Here is a 20,464-nt window from a genome sequence, read left to right as displayed (position 1 = left end):
CAGTCAGCACTGGACTTGATTGGACTCTCTGATTGTATTAGATTAGCTTTTTATTATTATCATTTTTATTTTATTTAAGGTTTTTCATGCTTTAGAAACAAGTGATTGAAGTAAGGGGTTGTAAAATAAACTTGTGTATTTAAAAAAAAAACATTGTCACTGGTGCTCAAGCACTGTAGCAAATTATTTAGCATTGTTACATGGGATTTACTGTACACCTGTTCTGATATTTGTGTTGTATAGATTAATGTGGTCAGATGAGATTGGTGGCCTGCAAGTCACTCAGAACCTGCCTACTAACATGAATGATCTACTCTACCAACCCAAATAGGTTAGTTGAATGGATAAATGTGTATTTTAGTCATTTGTTTTCTGTATGCTTAATTATACTTCCCTGAAATTCTATCTACAAGACCCTGAATGCTATTTTTCCAACTGAATATCATATGTACACGTTTATAATGGACAGAAGTGTAAACGGAGGCCTTGTAATATGTACATTAAGATAAGGCAACAGTAACACAACCACATTTCAGTTGATTAATATAGCGCCCCCCTTGGGCTTATCAAATGTATTTTGTAAATGCCAGATCTCTATGGCAAGATGCATCATTTACCCAAGTTTAGTTCAAATCAGGCCAGTGTTGTCTGACATATCGTGTGTGACTAAAGTATGAATGGACAGAGACAGATGCATAGTTCCCCCTTTCACCTCCATAAAAAAATCTATGAACCTCTTTGATCAGGATTCCCACAGAAGTGCACTCAGTCAGTGTGATGATATTGGCTAGAGTGAGAAGATAACATAATCAGGCAGACGAACATAATGTGAAGTTGCATAAGTCCTTAAAAGAGTAACCTCAGGACTGCAGAACACTATTATGTACAGAAAATGTTTTGAGTAAACATTTAAGGCTTCATAGATAGTAGTCATAATTCTAAAAAGCAGGATAAGAGAAAAAGTAGTCATAGAAAACTTTGACTCTCATAGTGGTTTAGTGTGCACACTTATATACACTTCAATGACTAAATCAACTGGGATAGAAATCATTTATATTACACCTGAAAATTTAAAGAAATACACATTAAGTCAATGTTTATTAGCTTACTTCACAGTTGGTTTTATGGCAAATTGAAAACTAGAGGCGATGAAGTTTGTGCTGATACAAAGCCTTTTTATTTACTGGTACTCCTTTAGGCATGAACAATGACTACATGAGTGTTTAGGCAACATTAACAATAGGTTTATGCCTCCATTAAGCGTTTAAAATAGACCAAGGAGCTCAGAAAGGGGGACACAGAAGGGACATACTGTTGGTCCCATACAGACTAGGGTTGAACATGGGTTGTAGGCCTCATTTTGAATTAAAATGTCTTATGCCGTTCATTTGTGTTGGCATGAACACTTTGCACAACTGCTGTTGTGGCAACACTTTAAAAATGTTCCTCCCCCCTCCTAGCACCCCTCCTCCCAAAAAACCCCCACCAACAACAAATAAACAAACAAACAAAACAACATCAGAACAAACACACAACAACACAACTACCAACACAGTGGTGTAAAGTACTTAAGTAAAAATACTTTAAAGTATTACTTAAGTCGTTTTTTGGGGTGTTTGTACTTTACTATTTATATTTTTGACAACTTTTACTTCACTACAATTATTTTCTTTAGCAATGTCCTTTTTTCTTCATACATTTTCCCTGACACCCAAAAGTAATCGTTACATTTTGAAAGCATTGCAAGACTGGAAAATGGTCCATTCACACAATTATCAAGAGAACATCCCTGGACATCCCTACTGCCTCTGATCTGATGGACTCACTAAACATACATGTTTCGTTTGTAAATTATGAGTGTTGGAGTGTGCCCCTGGCTATACATACATTTAAAAAACAAGAAAATATTGCTGTCCAGTTTGCTTAATATAAGGACTTGGAAATATTTTATATTTTTACTTTTGATACTTAAGTATATTTAAAAACAAATACTTTTAGACATTTACCCAAGTAGTATTTTTCTGGGTGACTTTACTTTTACTCAAGTATGACTTTTGGGTACTTTTTTTCACACTGTACCTACATGCATTTTTACAAGGAAGTAGCATTGGGCTCAATCACTTTCTTCAAACATCAAACTCTGATGACCTCTGGTGGCATTTTCTAAATGACCCATAATATTGTATGCTGCCTGTTATATCTAGCTTAGCTGTAGAAGAACGCACATCTGAACGGTTTCACATTATACAGTGGCTTGCGAAAGTATTCACCCCCTTGGCATTTTTCCTATTTTGTTGCCTTACAACCTGGAATTAAAATGTATTTTGGGGGGGTTTGTGTCATTTGATTTACACAACATGCCTACCACTTTGAAGATGCACATTTTTTAAAATTGTGAAACAAACAAGAAATATGACAAAAAAACAGAAAACTTGATCGTGCATAACTTTTCACCCACCCAATGTCAATACTTTGTAGTCAATACCTTTTGCAGCAATTACAGCTACAAGTCTCTTGGGGTATGTCTCTATAAGCTTGGCACATCTAGCCCCTGGGATTTTTGCCCATTCTTCAAGGTAAAACTGCTCCAGCTGCTTCAAGTTGGATGGGTTCCGCTGGTGTACAGCAATCTTTAAGTCATACCACAGATTCTCAATTGGATTGAGGTCTGGGCTTTGACTAGGCCATTCCAAGACATTTAAATGTTTCCCCTTAAACCACTTGAGTGTTGCTTTAGTAGTATGCTTATGGTCATTGTCCTGCTGTAAGGTGAACCTCCGTCCCAGTCTCAAATATCTGGAAGACTTAAACCGGTTTCCCTCAAGAATTTCCCTGTATTTAGCACTATCCATCATTCCTTCAATTCTGTCCAGTTTCCCAGTCCCTGCCGATGAAAAACATCCCACAGCATTATGCTGCCACCACCATGCTTCACTGTGGAAGCTGTTGATGGTGTTCTCGGGGTGATGAGAGGTGTTGGGTATGTGCCAGACATATTGTTTTCCTTGATGGCCAAAAAGCTCAATTTTAGTCTCATCTGACCAAAGTACCTACTTCCATTTGTTTGCGGAGTCTCCCACATGCCTTTTGGTGAACACCAAACGTGTTTGCTTATTTTTTTCTTTAAGCAATGGCTTTTTTCTGGCATCCGTAGAAGCCCAGCTCTGTGAAGTGTACGGCTTAAAGTGGTTCTATGGACAGATGCTCCAATCTCTGCTGCGGAGCTTTGCAGCTCCTTCAGGGTTATCTTTGGTCTCTTTGTTGCCTCTTGATTAATACCCTCCTTGCCTGGTCCGTGAGTTTTGGTGGGCGGCCCTCTCTTGGCAGGTTTGTGGTGGTGCCCTATTCTTTCCATGTTTTAATAATGGATTTAAATTGTGCTCCGTGGGATGTTTAAAGTTTGGGGAAATGTTTTATAACCCAACCCTGATCTGTCCTTCTCCACAACTTTGTCCCTGACCTGTTTGGAGAGCTCCTTGATCTTCATGGTGCCGCTTGCTTGGTGGTGCTCCTTGCTTAATAGTGTTGCAGACTCTGGGGCCTTTCAGAACAGGTGTATATACACTGAGATCATGGGACAGATCATGTGACACTTAGAATGCACACAGGTGGACTTTATATAACTAATTATGTGACTTCTGAAGGTAATTGGATGCACCAGATCTTATTTAGGGGCTTCATAGCAAAGGGGGTGTATGTACGCACCACTTTTCGTTTTTTTTAATAAACAAGTTATATTTTTCATTTCACCAATTTGGACTATTTTGTGTATGTCCATTACATGAAATCCAAATAAAAATCCATTTAAATTACAGGTTGTAATACAACAAAATAGGAAAACACCAAGGGGGATGAATACTTTTGTAAGGCACTGTATATCACTCTCGTTTAATGACACGTGCCACTCATTCTCACAACCCATTCATCCATAAAGCAGCACACTGTTGTAAACCATAACGTACAGCACGTCATACCATACATAACATTTCCCCTCCTTTCCAAAACCAGGGACTGGTACCATATATAAAAATGTCCATAGGGCAAGAACCTAGAGTGATACCTGAAAGAAAAATTAACCCTTTAATAGAAGAGGTAAACAATGACTCTCCAAACTAGCCAGTTCAGTCCATTAACCTGGAGGTTGACTAAGACACATACTCCAATCTCCGCTGCGTGTGTATCTGAACACGCCAGCATGTGTGACAAAGGCCGTGAGGTCTCTGCTGGCTGGGTGGAAAGGCACCTGAAGGAGGTCGAGCTTCGTGAAGACCCTGGAGCCATGAAATTGTGCGGTCAGTTGGGCAATTCTGTTGCCATGTGCAGGTAACTTGGTGGATAGCCGACCCACTGTCATCTCTCAGTGTGAACCCCAAGCCCGTGAAGAGGTCGAGGCCCAGGAGGTTGACACCCCACTTCGAAACGTGAATGATGGTAGATGCTTGGCGCCGTAGTGCACTGGGACCTGAAGGGTGCCTGTGTAACAGTATAGACTTTACATCCGTCCCCTCGCCCCGACCTGGGCGCGAACCAGGGACGCTCTGCACACGTCAACAGTCATCCTCGAAGCATCGTTACCCATCGCTCCACAAAAGCCACGGCCCTTGCAGAGCAAGGAGAACCACTACTTCAAGGTCTCAGAGCAAGTGACGCCAAAAGCGCGCACCACCGCTAACTAGCTAGCAATTTCACATCGGCTACACCTGCAATGTCTATCTTGGATCTACCATACCCACACAGGGCAGTGGAGTGCTGTTGGAGTGGTAGGTGACGGAAAAACTTGTAGTAAGTGGCAAGGTTGAGCAACGACACCGCAGTGCTAGTATCCAGTAGCAAAGGCAAACCCACCTCGCTGAGCTGCACAGTACATGTCTTGAATGTCACATGGTTGGTGGAGACGGTTCGGATTTCAGTGTGTTCATGTTGAGAGTGAGATGAAAATAAGTGCCTGTTCTGAGTGTGGCTAAAAGCTGGAGCAGAATGACATTTTGCAAAGTGATTGTATTTTGAACAGTTCTTGCATGTTTTCCCATGGGCTGGGCAGTTTGAAGCCCTTGAATTGTGAGAGTCTGTCTGTTTGTCTGTGTGTCTGCTGTATGGGCATGCTGGCCAGTGTGCCAACAAATTTTCAGGGTAAGTTGCTAGAGGCAGGTTGATTTGTTGCTAAAAGTTGCTAAATGACGTTGTAATGTCATTGCGTGATAGCGTAAAACTGCATCATTACGTAGAACACACAACAACGTTACTCAAATTGACTGGCCATCTCAGCGAAAAATATGATTTGACATGTTCAGGTACAGACTCCCACTCTTTTCTGTTCTTCTGGCTGTACAATTGTTATTGAGACATGTTGATTGATGTTGTAAGTTCTGTTCAAAAAACGTTTTTGTGTCATTTAGAGGGAAAATGTGTGCATTTTAGCCACTTTTCAAAAGTTGCTAAAAGTTCAAAATACATTTTTAAAAGTAGCAAAATTTGTAAATTGGCATCACTGATGCTGGTGTCTGTGTCCATGCAGCTATCTATGTAGGAGGGCGTGCACAGCGCGTGATCGTTGTAGTGCGCATGCTCGGTCTGAAGCTGCTGTGTGAATGGCTGGGGGCCGAGTGTATACTGCAGAGCTGTCTGTCAGCATTGTTGAGCATTCCAACGCTTCAACCTGGAGTGCTGTTTGAATAGCTCCATCGACTTGTAAATTATTTGATTCCAAAAGCTGCTTCTCCCGCCTTGTCTTTTCACATAACGTCACCTCTATCAGCTGATCTCGTCCTGAAGTGTCCCATATATACCCACAGAATAGCCACGTAGCTTTGAATGGACTCACCCGGCCATTGATTTATTTTCTATAGCCGGTAGCGTCGGAGGAGCACTCGCTTTTTCCCGGCAAAGTGGTTCAGTGGGAGGCTGACTGCAGCAGAATGTTGGAGCCGATCCAAGCGCTCTGAAAATCCTCTGTCCCTCTGTACGGAGTCAGTGATGGAACAGTCCATAGCTTCGAGATAATAGTTAAAACTTATCAAGCCAATTATTTCAAGGCGAGGAATGGTGCTGGCGTCGTTGCCAATATTATATCTAGTTTAGCTGTAGAAGAACGCACATCTGCACGGTTTCACATTGTACATCACTCTCTCTCTTAATGACATATGCCACTCATTCTCATAACCCATTCATCCGTAAAGCAGCACACTGTCGTAGACCCCAATGTACAGCACGCTGTACCATACATAACACTACCCTCATAAAGTGCATTTCGGATTTCAAAACTATAACTCCTACAAACACATGCATAGTACTTTCAGAAAGGTAAGAACTATGGGATTCTGATATAGGTGTCAGAAACAATGTGACTACTGCCATATGTCCACCAGATGCACATGCGTTTTGCCATGTGTTGTTTTTGCCCCTCATTTTCTGTACTTGATGCACATGTGCTTCACAAGGCTGCAGAACGGGTTGCATCACGGATAAGATCATTTTCGCCCTGTTTAACCAAACCTAATAATTAGAACAAATGGAAGTTATTCTCCTGTTGACCTAATGGTTTCATAAACTGCCAGAGCTACCAACAGACTAACGTGCACATTGCAACAATAGTTTGTTTCTATTCATCTGTCACTATCAACATCAATAAATTGAACGGGTTGTCCCCATATAGAGTACTGATTTTAAATCACTAGCTTGCACTGCATGATGGCATCCTTCTAGCTTCGCCAGCGAGTTGTACTCCCCACAAATGAGAGGCTTTTAATACTCAAGACTGAGTGTTAGGGCCTGAGGAAAGTATGGCATTCATTCAGATTAAATATGGAAACTTGAAATGTGTCCTCCCCATTTTCAATTATATTTTCGGTTTTATTCCCCAAATTAAAACTATACTAAATATGTTCACGTCACCAAATAATTGATAAAAACACACTGTTTTGCAACAAAGGTCTACAGTAGCTTCAACAGTACTCTGTTGGGTAGCACCATGGTGTGGGTGGAGGACAGCTACTTTCCGTCATCCTCTGGGTACATTGACTCATGGTTCTCACCCCCTTCCATTGATTTACCCAGTAGTTATGACAACTTCTGGAAGACATCCTCCAACCTATCAGAGGTCTTGTAGCATGAACTGACATGTCCATTTACATTTGACATTTTAATAATTTAGCAGATGCTTTTATCCAGACCGACTTACAGTGAGTGCATACATTTTCATACTTTTTGTTAATTCTTTGTTCCAATCAAATGATCAGAGAATGAATCTAGCACTGAAAGCATAAACTACAGCTAGCTAGCACTGCAGTGCATAAAATGTGGTGAGTATTTGACTCAAAGAGAGAGAAAGACAATAGTTGAACAGTTTTTAACAAATGTATTTATTTAAAAAGGAGAAGCAAGGTTAAAAGAGAGAGAGACATAGCTATGTTTATTTGTATTTTTTTCACTTTGCTAGCGAATGGAACTAGCTAGCTTAGCGTGCTCAAACAGAGAGGGATGCTATTGTAACAGTATAACTTTAGACCGTCCCCTCGCCCATACCCGGGCGCGAACCAGGGACCGTCTGCACACATAAACAACTGACACCCACAAAGCGTCGTCACCCATCGCACTACAAATGCAGCGGCCCTTGCAGAGCAAGGGAAAAAACTACTTCAAGGTCTCAGAACAAGTGACGTCACCGATTGAAACGCTATTTAGCGCGAACACCGCTAACTAGCTATCTATTTCACATCCGTTACACTATGTTAGCTAGCTGGTGTAACGTCTGCTTCCAACTCACACTCTCATACACTTAGAGCCCCTGAATGCAGCTCACTCTCCAGATCCCAATCACCCGAATTCTGATGACCTGTTCACACACCTTTAATGTCATTATCACACACTATTTAGTTCAGTTCTTTGCACCCCTTCTTTGTGGGGTATTGTTTGTTTTTGACACACTTCTCTTTGGAGCTCTGTTTTTCCCGTAATTTACTCCTCCTGTGTATGATAGTTTTTGCCTGCCTCACTAACAACCCCTTTAGCCTATTCCATTCATGTACCTTAGCCTATCGGATTTCCTGTTATTTACCTATTGCCTGATCTCACGGACGACGTTACTAGCCTTTTCCCTGCCTGTACTGTTGCCTTTTGGACCCCCTGTGTATGATCTGCTGCCTGCCCCTGGACCCAGCTACCTGCCTCCTCCTGTGGTCCTTTACATTAAACACCTGCTGCGCCCTGCGCTTGAAACCAGCTCTCTGTCTCCCTCGTGTTCATTACAGCTGGCTATGGCTCTCCAACAATAGCTATGTTGACTTGGGCGGTTGGTTTTACAGTTCATTAAATGTTTGTTTTGATACTTAGTGTTGGAGGTTGTGACAACCTGTCTAAACTGTTTCCGTGCACTGTTCATGCAGTGGTTGCACTGGTTGTATTTATAAGTGCCCTTGTGTGTTTTTTTTGTCTGCATCCACATTTTGTTACATTACAGCCTTATTCTAAAATGGATTAAATAAAAACAAATCCTCATCAATCTACACACAATACCCCATAATGACAAAGTGAAAAAAAGTTTTTGCCATTTTGCAAATGTATTAAAAAAATGTAAAACTTATTTACATAAGTATTCAGACCCTTTGCTATGAGACTCGAAGTTGAGCTCAGGTGTATCCTGTTTCTGTTGATCATCCTTGAGATGTTTTTACAAATGGATTGGTGTCCACCTGTGGTAAATTCAATTGATTGGACATGGTTTGGAAAGGCAACACATCTGTCTACATAGGGTCTCACAGTTGACATTGCATATCAGAGCAAAAACCAAGCTATGAGGTCAAAGAAATTGTCCGTAGAGCTCCGAGATAGGATTCGTTCGAGGCACAGATCTGGGGAAGGGTACCAACATATTTCTGCCTCATTGAAGGTCCCCAAGAACACAGTGGCCTCCATCATTCTTAAGTTGAAGAAGTTTGGAACCACCAAGACTCTTCCTAGAGCTAGCCGCCCATTCCAAACTCAGCAGTCAGGGGAAGAGCGCATAAGTCAGGGAGGTGACCAAGAACCTGATGGTCACTCTGACAGAGCTCAAGAGTTCCTCTGTGGAGATGGGAGAACCTTCCAGAAGTAAAACCATCTCTGCAACACTCCACCAATCAGGCCTTTATGGTAGAGTGGCCAGACGGAAGCCACTCCTCAGTAAAAGGCACATGACAGCCCGCTTGGAGTTTGCCAAAAGGCAATGAGACAATGAGAAACAAGATTATCTGGTCTAATGAAACCAAGAATAAACTCTTTGGCCTGAATGCCAAGCATCACATCTGGAAGAAACCTGGCACCATCCCTACGGTGAATTATGGTGGTGGCAGATTCATGCTGTGGGGATGTTTTTCATCGGCAGGAACTGGGAGACTAGTCAGGATTAAGGGAAAGATAAACTGAGCAAAGTACAGAGACATCCTTGATGAAAACCTGCTCCAGAGCACTCAGGACCTCAGACTGCTGCGAAGGTTCACCTTCCAACAGGACAAGGACCATCTGTACACAGCCAAGACAACTCAGGAGTGGCTTCAAATCAAATCACATTTTATTGGTCACATCCACATGGTTAGCAGATGTTAATGCAAGTGTAGCGAAATGCTTGTGCTTCTAGTTCTGACTGTGCAGTAATATCTAACAAGTAATCTAACAATTTCACAACAGCTACCTTATACACACAAGTGTAAAGGAATGAATAAGAATATGTACATACAAATATATGGATGAGCGATGGCCGAACGGCATAGGCAAGATGCAGTAGATGTTATAGAGTACGGTATATACATATGAGATGAGTAATGTAGGGTATGTAAACCCTATATAAAGTGACTAGTGATACATTCATTACATCCATTTTTTTATTATTAAAGTGGCTAGAGATTTGAGTCAGTATGTTGGCAGCAGCCGCTCAATGTTAGTGATGGCTGTTTAACAGTCTGATGGCCTTGAGATAGAGGCTGTTTAACAGTCTGATGGCCTTGAGACAGAAGTTGTTTTTCAGTCTCTCTGTCCCAGCTTTGATACACCTGTACTGACCTCGCCTTCTGGATGATAGCGGGGTGAACAGGCAGTGGCTCGGGTGGTTGTTATCCACTATGATCTTTTTGGCCTTTCTGTGACATCGGGTGGTGTAGGTGTCCTGGAGGGCAGGTAGTTTGCCCCCGGTGATGCGTTGTGCAGACCTCACTACCCTCTGGAGAGCCTTACGGTTGTGGGCAGAGCAGTTGCCGTACCACGCTCCCCATCCAACCTGACAGAGCTTGAGAGGATCTGCAGAGAAGAATTGGGGAAACTCCCCAAATACAGGTGTGCCAAGCTTGTAGAGTCATACCCAAGAAGATTCGAGGCTGTAATTACTGCCAAAGGTGCTTCAAGAAAGTACTGAGTAAAGGGTCTGAAAACTAACACCTAACACCACTCTGCCCCGGGGACGACTGTACTCGTTGTCAGGACACCTATATTGGGGCCTCCCTAGCTGCAGGATTTATACGTCCTTCGTCCTCTCCCGCCGGTGCAGGGTTCTTCTTTGCTAAGAAGAAGGACAAGACTCTGCGCCCGTGCATCGACTACCGGGGACTTAATGACGTAATGGAGAAGAATTGCTACCCGCTGTCATTCATCTCCTCGGCCTTCGAGCCAATCCAGAGGGCCACCGTGTTTTCCAAGCTGGATCTACAGACTACAGAACGCCTACTACCTGGTGCGGATACCGGGGGGGGGTGGGGGGTGAATGGAAGACTGCCTTCAACATGTCCAGTGGCCACTACGAGTATTTGGTCATGCCATTTGACCTCACCAATGCCCCTGCTGTGTTCCAGGCCCTGGTAAGTGATGTTCTCCGTGACATGTTGAACCGGTTCGTCTTCATCTACATTGATGACATCCTCGTTGTCTCCCGCTCCCCCCAAGATCATGTGCTCCACATCCGACAGGTTCTTCAATGTCTCCTGGAGAACCAGCTGTTTGTTAAGGCAGGGAAGTGCGAGTTCCATCGTTCCACCATCCCCTTTCTGGGGTACTTCCTCCCCGCTGGGAGTGTCCAGATGGATCCCGGGAAGGTGAGCGGTGGTGGATTGTCCCCAATCTTCGTCCAGGGTGCAGCTGCAACATTACCTGGAGTTCACCAACTTCTATTGCCGCTTTATCCGGGGTTACACCACCCTGGCTTCCCCCCTGTCAGCACTTACTTCTCCCAAGGTTCCGTTCTTGTGGTCCCCTGCTGCTGACCGGGCGTTCTGGGACCTCAAACACAGCTTCACTGCTCCCATCCTGGTTCATCCATATGATGAAAATTATGAAAGACAAGCATTGTAATTTTGATTTCCGAAAAGTGAGTGTGGAAGAGGTGAAAAACTGATTGTTGTCTATTCAGTGCCCCACTTGTTTAGCTTTGCCTGTTTTGCATGTTATATTGGCATTAATGTGTGTCAAATATCAGTTTGCAAGCAATGTAAAAAAATATATAAATCATTGAGTTAATAAAGCTGCATACAAACATGGTCTCTTTTTTTCTTTATTGAGTAAGGCAGCTCCAAAATGTGTGTGTTTCAGCTTAGCTCAGTGCTTTCTGTGGTGGTGGGGGAGCCAGCGGAAAATACTAAGCGTAGGGGTTGGTAATGTTCTCTAGCTGCGCCGTGATTGGCTCAGTATTCTGTCACTCATGGGGACACTACATCAATGCAAAATCTACATGGAGAGCTAGAAAATTCAAGCCCCTTGGGTGCTGCCATAGATTTGCATTAGAAGTGCCCATCCAAGAAGGCTCAAGGTCATTGGCCACAGATAAATTGATGTCAAATCACATTATATCTACAGTAGCTGTGATTGGACTGATCATGTCAACATAATACTTTCATAATCTTAGCTAGCAAGCTAGCAGTCATCATGATGAATCAAGTTGACAATCTACTGGCAAATCCTTTTCCATCCTTGTCATATGAAGAGAAATTATGAGGAGAGATTTTAGATAAAATGTATCGCTGCTCATTGGCCATTGGAAATAAACATTACAAAAGAAGTTGGATATCACAAATTCAACAACAAGTTGTTTGGAAGGAATCAGTGTCGAACCGCAAGCATAGCAAAGCAATCACTAGCCTGCTATTCAGTGGAGTGGATGTGTGGTCCAAGTCTGAATTTAAGGGTCTCTTTTTCAAGCTTATAATTAGTTTTGAAAACTACTTGAAACTCAGAACTGGGAAATCCCAGATTTCAGTGAATTCAAGACAACTGGGAACCCGTGGAAAAAAACTAGCTCCGACTGGGAAAATAGGTTGGAATTCCTCTTTCTCGACTTGGAATTCCTCTTTCTAGTGCTCCGACCTGAAGATCACTAATGTCCTGATTCGACCTTGTTTTTTTCAGAGTTCCCAGTTGTCTTGAAAGCACCATAAATCCAGATAATGCCAGACTTTGATGCCCACGAAGGACCTCCATGCCACCTTCCTGTTCAAGTGAGCAAAGCACAACAAGGTGAGTCCAAAAATGTATTGTATGCTGCTGCATAATATTATATTTGATTTAACTAGGCAAGTAAGTTAAGAACAAATTCTTATTTTCAATGATGGCCTAGGAACATCAGGTTAACTGCCTTGTTCAGGGGCAGAACGACAGAATCTTTTTACCTTGTCAGCTCGGGGATTCGATCTTGCAACCTTTCGGTTACCAGTCCAAAGCGCTAACCAGCATACTGTAGCCAAGAAAGGAATACTAAGTGTATGTTGTGTAGTAAGCTGTTAGTAGCTCATGTGCCTCACCCTAATAATTTGGTCCCTTTTCCCATCATAATTTAGACTACTTTTCTGACTTGGTGGTGCACATGTAGCCTATAGCCTGTTTTAGATAAATGTCATCATCAAATATTGTAAGAGCTTTCATTTCATCTGCTTATATGGGCCATTTATTTATCCGGCGGCTCTGACTTGGTGTACAGAGAGAATACTGTAAGAACGGCCCATGTTCTGAATTCTGTCGCTGTACATTTCAAAAGCTCTGAACAAATAGTTACATTGACCATGTCCGTCCTAGCTTGCTCATTAATGTCTTAATCGAAATTATGGATTGCCTTATATCTGCTCGTTGTCCCCTTATGCCATAGTTTGTACATCTCAATTGTCAGTAGAAACCACATTTGTTAAAGCATGTCAGCCATATCAGCAATGTTTTTTATATGAGGCTGCGTATTCCTCCAAAGCTCAGTTGTCCTGAGTCTGCACAACTCTGCCAGGACCTAGGATCAAGAGAGACACTCAAGTGTTTTAGTACTTGTTGGGAAAATTATGATTAAATGACTGAACAAATCATTTTAAATGGAACTGTAACTAAGTAAAACTTATACTCTGTTTTATTATATCTGATTAACAATATGAGTTCATACGATGTGATTGTGTGACACAGACAAGGAGTAATTAAAGTTAATGAACACCATTCCAACTAGGAAGAAAGAAGTGGACTGTGTAAACAGATAAGGTCGTTAACCTATGGTTGAACCGACGAAACTTAGCTCTGGGGTGTTTAAGATAAGACAGTGAGTGCATTCCTAGGTTTTCTGTTAATTAGAACTGTCAGCTAAGTGGTGATTGATAATGTTGAGGGGTCAAAAGTTATCTGGGAGTGTGTTAGTGAACTTTTCACCTCACTTTGTCCCTGTCGAGAGGAGGGGTTTCTGTTAAGCAATGAAATGACATCATGTTTTGTATATAAACTGTTGCTCGTGGTAACGTGGCAGCGCGCTCCGAGAAAAAATTCTGTTACCTATTATTGAAAAGACTAGTCTCCATCTATTTTATGCAAACAAGAATCTTACAAATTCTCATAAAATAGATTAAGGGTTTTCAATTAATGAAAATACATTGGCATCATTAAATTACAGTAACAGTACTATATCTCTTGACACAGTGATGAAAATAATCATGGCCTCTAAACCTTCAAGCTGCATACTGGACCCTATTCCAACTAAACTACTGAAAGAGCTGCTTCCTGTGCTTGGCCCTTCTATGTTGAACATAATAAATGTCTCTCTATCCATCGGATGTGTACCAAATTCACTAAAAGTGGCAGTAATAAAGCCTCTCTTGAAAAAGCCAAACCGTGACCCAGAAAATATAAAAAAACTATCGGCCTATATCAAGTTTTCCATTCCTCTCTAAAACTTTAGAAAAAGCTGTTGCACAGCAACTCACTGCCTTCCTGAAGACAAACAATGTATACGAAATGCTTCAGTCTGGTTTTAGACCCCATCATAGCACTGAGACTGCACTTGTGAAGGTGGTTAATGACCTTTTAATGGCATCAGACCGAGGCGCTGCATCTGTCCTCATGCTCCTAGGCCTTAGTGTTGCTTTTGATACCGTCGATCACCACATTCTTTTGGAGAGATTGGAAACCCAAATTGGTCTACACGGACAAGTTCTGGCCTGGTTTAGATATTATCTGTCGGAAAGATATCAGTTTGTCTCTGTGAATGGTTTGTCCTCTGACAAATCAACTGTAAATTTCGGTGTTCCTCAAGGTTCCGTTTTAGGACCACTATTGTTTTCACTATATATTTTACCTCTTGGGGATGTCAATCGAAACATCATGTTAATTTTCATTGCTATGCGGATGACACACAGCTGTACATTTCAATGAACCATGGTGAAGCCCTAAAATTGCCCTCGCTAGATGCCTGTGTTTCAGACATAAGGAAGTGGATGGCTGCAAACTTTCTACTTTTAAACTCGGACAAAACAGAGATGCTTGTTCTAGGTCCCAAGAAACAAAGAGATCTTCTGTTGAATCTGACAATTAATCTTGATGGTTGAACAGTCGTCTCAAATAAAACTGTGAAGGACCTCAGCGTTACTCTGGACCCTGATCTCTCTTTTGACGAACACATGAAGACTGTTTCAAGGACAGCTTTTTTCCATCTACGTAACATTGCAAAAATCAGAAACTTTCCGTCCAAAAATGATGCAGAAAAATTAATCCATGCTTTTGTTACTTCTAGGTTAGATTACTGCAATGCTCTACGTTCCAGCTACCCGGATAAAGCACTAAATAAACTTCAGTTAGTGCTAAATACGGCTGATAGAATCCTGACTAGAACCAAATATTTGATCATATTACTCCAGTGCTAGCCTCCTTACACTGGCTTCCTGTTAAGGCAAGGGCTGATTTCAAGGTTTTACTGCTAACCTACAAAGCATTACATGGGTTTGCTCCTACCTATCTTTCCGATTTGGTCCTGCCGTACATACCTACCCGTATGCTACGGTCACAAGACGCAGGCCTCCTAATTGTCTCTAGAATTTCTAAGCAAACAGCTGGAGGCAGGGCTTTCTCCTATAGAGCTCCATTTTTATGGAATGGTCTGACTACCCATGTGAGAGATGCAGACTCGGTCTCAACCTTTAAGTCTTTACTGAAGACTCATCTCTTCAGTAGGTCATTTGATTGAGTGTAGTCTGGCCCAGAAGTGTGAAGGTGAATGGAAAGGCTGTGGAGCAACGAACCGCCCTTGCTATGCTATCTCTGCCTGGCCGGTTCCCCTCTCTCCACTGGGATTCTCTGCCTCTAACCCTATTACAGGGGCTGAGTCACTGGCTTACTGGTGCTCTTCCATGCCGTCCCTTGGAGGGGTGCGTTACTTGAGTGTGTTGAGTCACTGACGTGATCTTCCTGTCTGGGTTGGCGCCGCCCCTTGGGTTGTGCCGTGGCGGAGATCTTTGTAGGCTATACTCGACCTTGTCTCAGAATGGTGAGTTGCTGGTTGAAGATATCCCTCTAGTGGTGTGGGGGCTATGCTTTGGCAAAGTGGGTGGGGTTATATCCTGCCTGTTTGGCCCTCCTCCCTGTCCAGGGGGTATCATTGTATCACAACAGTGGTAGGCTTGATTACCAACAACGACGAGACGGCCTACAGGGAGGAGGTGAGGGCCCTCGGAGTGTGGTGTCAGGAAAATAACCTCACACTCAACGTCAACAAAACTAAGGAGATGATTGTGGACTTCAGGAAACAGCAGAGGGAACACCCCCCCATCCACATCGATGGAACAGTAGTGGAGAGGGTAGCAAGTTTTAAGTTCCTCGGCATACACATCACAGACAAACTGAATTGGTCCACTCACACAGACAGCATCGTGAGGAAGTCGCAGCAGCGCCTCTTCAACCTCAGGAGGCTGAAGAAATTCGGCTTGTCACCAAAAGCACTCACAAACTTCTACAGATGCACAATCGAGGCATCCTGGCGGGCTGTATCACCGCCTGGTATGGCAACTGCACCGCCCTCAACCGTAAGGCTCTCCAGAGGGTAGTGAGGTCTGCACAACGCATCACCGGGGGCAAACTACCTGCCCTCCAGGACACCTACACCACCCGATGCTACTGGAAGGCCATAAAGATCATCAAGGACATCAACCACCCGAGCCACTGCCTGTTCACCCCGCTGTCATCCAGAAGGCGAGGTCAGTACAGGTGCATCAAAGCTGGGACCGAGAGACTGAAAAACAGCTTCTATCTCAAGGCCATCAGACTGTTAAACAGCCACCACTAACATTGAGTGGCTACTGCCAACACACTGTCAATGACACTGACTCTACTCCAGCCACTTTAATAATGGGAATTGATGGGAAATGATGTAAATATATCACTAGCCACTTTAAACAATGCTACCTTATATAATGTTACTTACCCTACATTATTCATCTCATATGCATACGTAGATACTGTACTCTATATCATCGACTGCATCCTTATGTAATACATGTATCACTAGCCACTTTAACTATGCCACTTGGTTTACATACTCATCTCATATGTATATACGATATCATCTACTGTATCTTGCCTATGCTGCTCTCTACCATCACTCATTCATATATCCTTATGTACATATTCTTTATCCCCTTACACTGTGTATAAGACAGTAGTTTTTTGGAATTGTTAGTTAGATTACTTGTTCGTTATTACTGCATTGTCGGAACTAGAAGCACAAGCATTTCGCTACACTCGCATTAACATCTGCTAACCATGTGTATGTGACAAATAAAATTTGATTTGATTTGATTTGATTTTGATTTGACAGTGTCTCCTGACCCCTCCTGTCTCAGCCTCCAGTATTTATGCTGCAGTTGTTTATGTGTCGGGGGGGCTAGGGTCAGTCTGTTATATCTGGAGTACTTCTCCTGTCTGTGCCAGTGTCCTGTGTGAATTTAAGTATGCTCTCTCTAATTCTTTCTTTCTTTCTTTCTTTCTTTCTTTCTTTCTTTCTTTCTTTCTTTCTTTCTTTCTTTCTTTCTTTCTTTCTCTCTCTCTCTCTCAGAGGACCTGAGTCCTAGGCCCATGCCTCAGGACTACCTGGCTGATGACCCCTTGCTGTCCCCAGTCCACCTTGTCGTGCTACTGCTCCAGTTTCAACTGTTCTGCCTGCGGCTTTGGAACCCTGACCTGTTCACCGGACGTGCTACCTGTCCCAGACCTGCTTATTGCAACTCTCTAGAGACAGCAGGAGCGGTAGAGATAGTCTTAATGATCGGCTATGAAAAGCCAACTGACATTTACTCCTGAGGTGCTGACTTGTTGCACCCTCGACAACTACTGTGATTACTATTATTTGACCATGCTGGTAATTTATGAACATTTGAACACCTTGGCCATGTTCTGTTATAATCTCCACCCGGCACATCCAGAAGAGGACTGGCCACCCCTCATAGCCTGGTTCCTCTAGGTTTCTTCCTAGGTTTTGGTCTTTCTAGGGAGTTTTTCCTAGCCACCGTGCTTCTACACCTGCATTGCTTGCTGCTTGGGGTTTTAGGCTGAGTTTCTGTGCAGCACTTTGAGATATCAGCTGATGTAAGAAGGGCTATATAAATACATTTGATTTGATTTTAATGACCTGTTTCACTGCCATACAAGGCTCCACTGATAGCCAGGTGTAGCAGTGGTAAGGTGTTGGGACAGCTTTATGTAGGCCCTAACAGTTTGTGGGCACCGTTTTTCACCGTTATAGTCCAGTTAATGTATATCCCCCCATTATTTGAGTTTGCCTCACCAAGATAATCATGCTAAAATCGCCACTGATTGTCTATCAACAATGACAAGCCACCTGGGTCTGACAACATAGATGGAAAATTACTGAGGATAATAGCGAATAGGAGTGGCAATATTGTCCGCTATTATCCTCAGTAATTTTCCATCCAAGTTGTCAGACCTTGGTGGCTTGTCATTGTTTGTCTTCAATCTAAGCCAAAAAAGTGTGTGCCCTCAGTCCTGCAGGGAAGCAAAAGTAATTTAGCTACTCACTACCTGTCACACCCTGACCATAGTTTGCTTTGTATGTTTCTATGTGTTGGTTGGTCAGGGTGTGATCTGAGTGGGCATTCTATGTTGGATGTCTTGTTTGTCTATTTCTATGTCTGGCCTGATATGGTTCTCAATCAGAGGCAGGTGTTAGTCATTGTCTCTGATTGGGAACCATATTTAGGTAGCCTGGGTTTCACTGTGTGTTTGTTCCTGTCTCTGTGTTTTGCACCAGACAGGGCTGTTTTTGGTTTTCCACGTTTATTGTTTTGTAGTGTTCGTGTTTATTAAACATGAATCAATATAATCACGCTGCGTTTTGGTCCGCCTCTACTTCACCTAAAGAAAACCGTTACACTTCCCCAAGAATAGTACAGCCCCCTTTACTGGCTCAAATAGCCTACCAATCAGGCTGTAACCAACACTTAGTAAACTTTTGGAAAAAATGTTTTTTGACCAGATAATTTTTTTTACAGTAAACAAATTGACAACAGACTTTCAGCACGCTGATAAGGAAGCTCATTCAACATGCATGGCACTTACACAAATTACTGATGATCAGATGAGAGAAATTGACCATAAAAAGATTGTAGGAGCTGTTTTGTTAGAATTCAGCACGGTTTTTGACATTATCGAGCATAGTCTGCTGCTGGAAAAACATGTGTTTTATGGCTTTACACCCCCTGCTATATTGTGGATAAAGAGTTACCTGTCCAACAGAATAAAGAGGGTGTTCTTTAATGGAAGTCTCTCAAGCATAATTCAGGGCAGCTGTCTAGGCCCCTTACTTTTTTCAGTCTTTACTATTGACATGTCTCTGGCCGGTGTGTATGTATGCGGATGACTCAAGACTTTACACGTCAGCTACAACAGCGAATTAAATTACTGCAACACTTAAAGAACTGCAGTCATTTTCAAAATGGTTATCAAGTAATACAGTAAGTAAGTCCTAAATATTTCTAAAACTAAAAGCATTGTATTTAGGACAAGTCATTCACTAATCCCTAAACCTCAAGTAAATATTGTAATGAATAATGTGGAAATTGAGCAAGTTGAGGTGACTAAACTGCTTTGAGTAACCCTGGATTGTAAACTGTCATGGTCAAAACATGTTGATGCAACAGTAGCTAAGATGGAGAGAAGTCTGTCCATAATAAAGCGCTGCTCTGACTTAACACAGGCCCTAGTTTTGTGTGGTCAGGTGCCACAAAGAGAGATTTAGGAAAATTACAATTGGCTTAGAACAGGGCAGCACAGCTGGTCCTTACATGTAAACGGAGAGCTAACAATAATATGCATGTCAGTCTCTCATGGCTCAAAGTAGAGGAGAGATTGACTTCATCACTACTTTTTTTTGTAAGAAGTATTGACATGCTGGTCTTATGGCTTGGGGGTAGAAGCTGTTAAGGAGCCTTTTGGACCTAGACTTGGCTCTCCGGTACCACTTGCAGTGTGGTAGCAGAGAGAACAGTCAATGACTTTGGTGACTGGAGTCTTTTACCATTTTCTGGGCCTTCCTCTGACACCGTCTAGTATATAGGTCCTGGATGGCAGGAAGCTTGGCCTAAGTGATGTACTGGCCATACGCACTACCCTCTGTCGGATGCTGAGCAGTTGCCAGAGCAGGCGGTGATGTAACCGGTCAGGATGCTCTCGATGGTGCAACTGTATAACTTTCTGAGGATCTAGGGACCCATACCAAATCTTTTCAGTCTCCTGTACTGTACATTTTCTGCATTTTCACGACTATTCTGCGTATTCTGCTGTTCAATCACGCGTATTCTGCGTATTCTGCTGTTCAATCACGCGCATTCTGGGTATTCTGTTGTTCCACTGATTAAGGATTCCAGCTTTAAAGGTAGACTCAGTGATTTAAATGTAAACAGGATAGTGGGTTAATTTCCACAACAACTAAGAGCGTTGAAGCGTGAGGCTCAACTTCTCTGCTGTTTCGGGTGTCGTGGATACCAATCTGTGAACAGCATGAAGCGAACCCGTGCCCATGCGCAGATACTGTGTGTGACTGTGTGAGAGTGAAGTCTTGCATCTCGCTCATCTCAATATCTGCGGTGCTGCTCATGGCAAACTCATTTTGCTGAGTCTACCTTTTAATATTCATATGGATTTCATTTCTATCTGGAAATTATATTGCCTTTGATAATTGTCCACCGATGACCATAATATGTTGTGA

Source organism: Oncorhynchus tshawytscha, linkage group LG05 (assembly GCF_018296145.1).
Source record: "Oncorhynchus tshawytscha isolate Ot180627B linkage group LG05, Otsh_v2.0, whole genome shotgun sequence".
Lineage (NCBI taxonomy): Eukaryota > Metazoa > Chordata > Actinopteri > Salmoniformes > Salmonidae > Oncorhynchus > Oncorhynchus tshawytscha.
The sequence above is the reverse complement of the archived record's forward strand: the minus strand, read 5'-3'. Positions refer to the sequence as shown.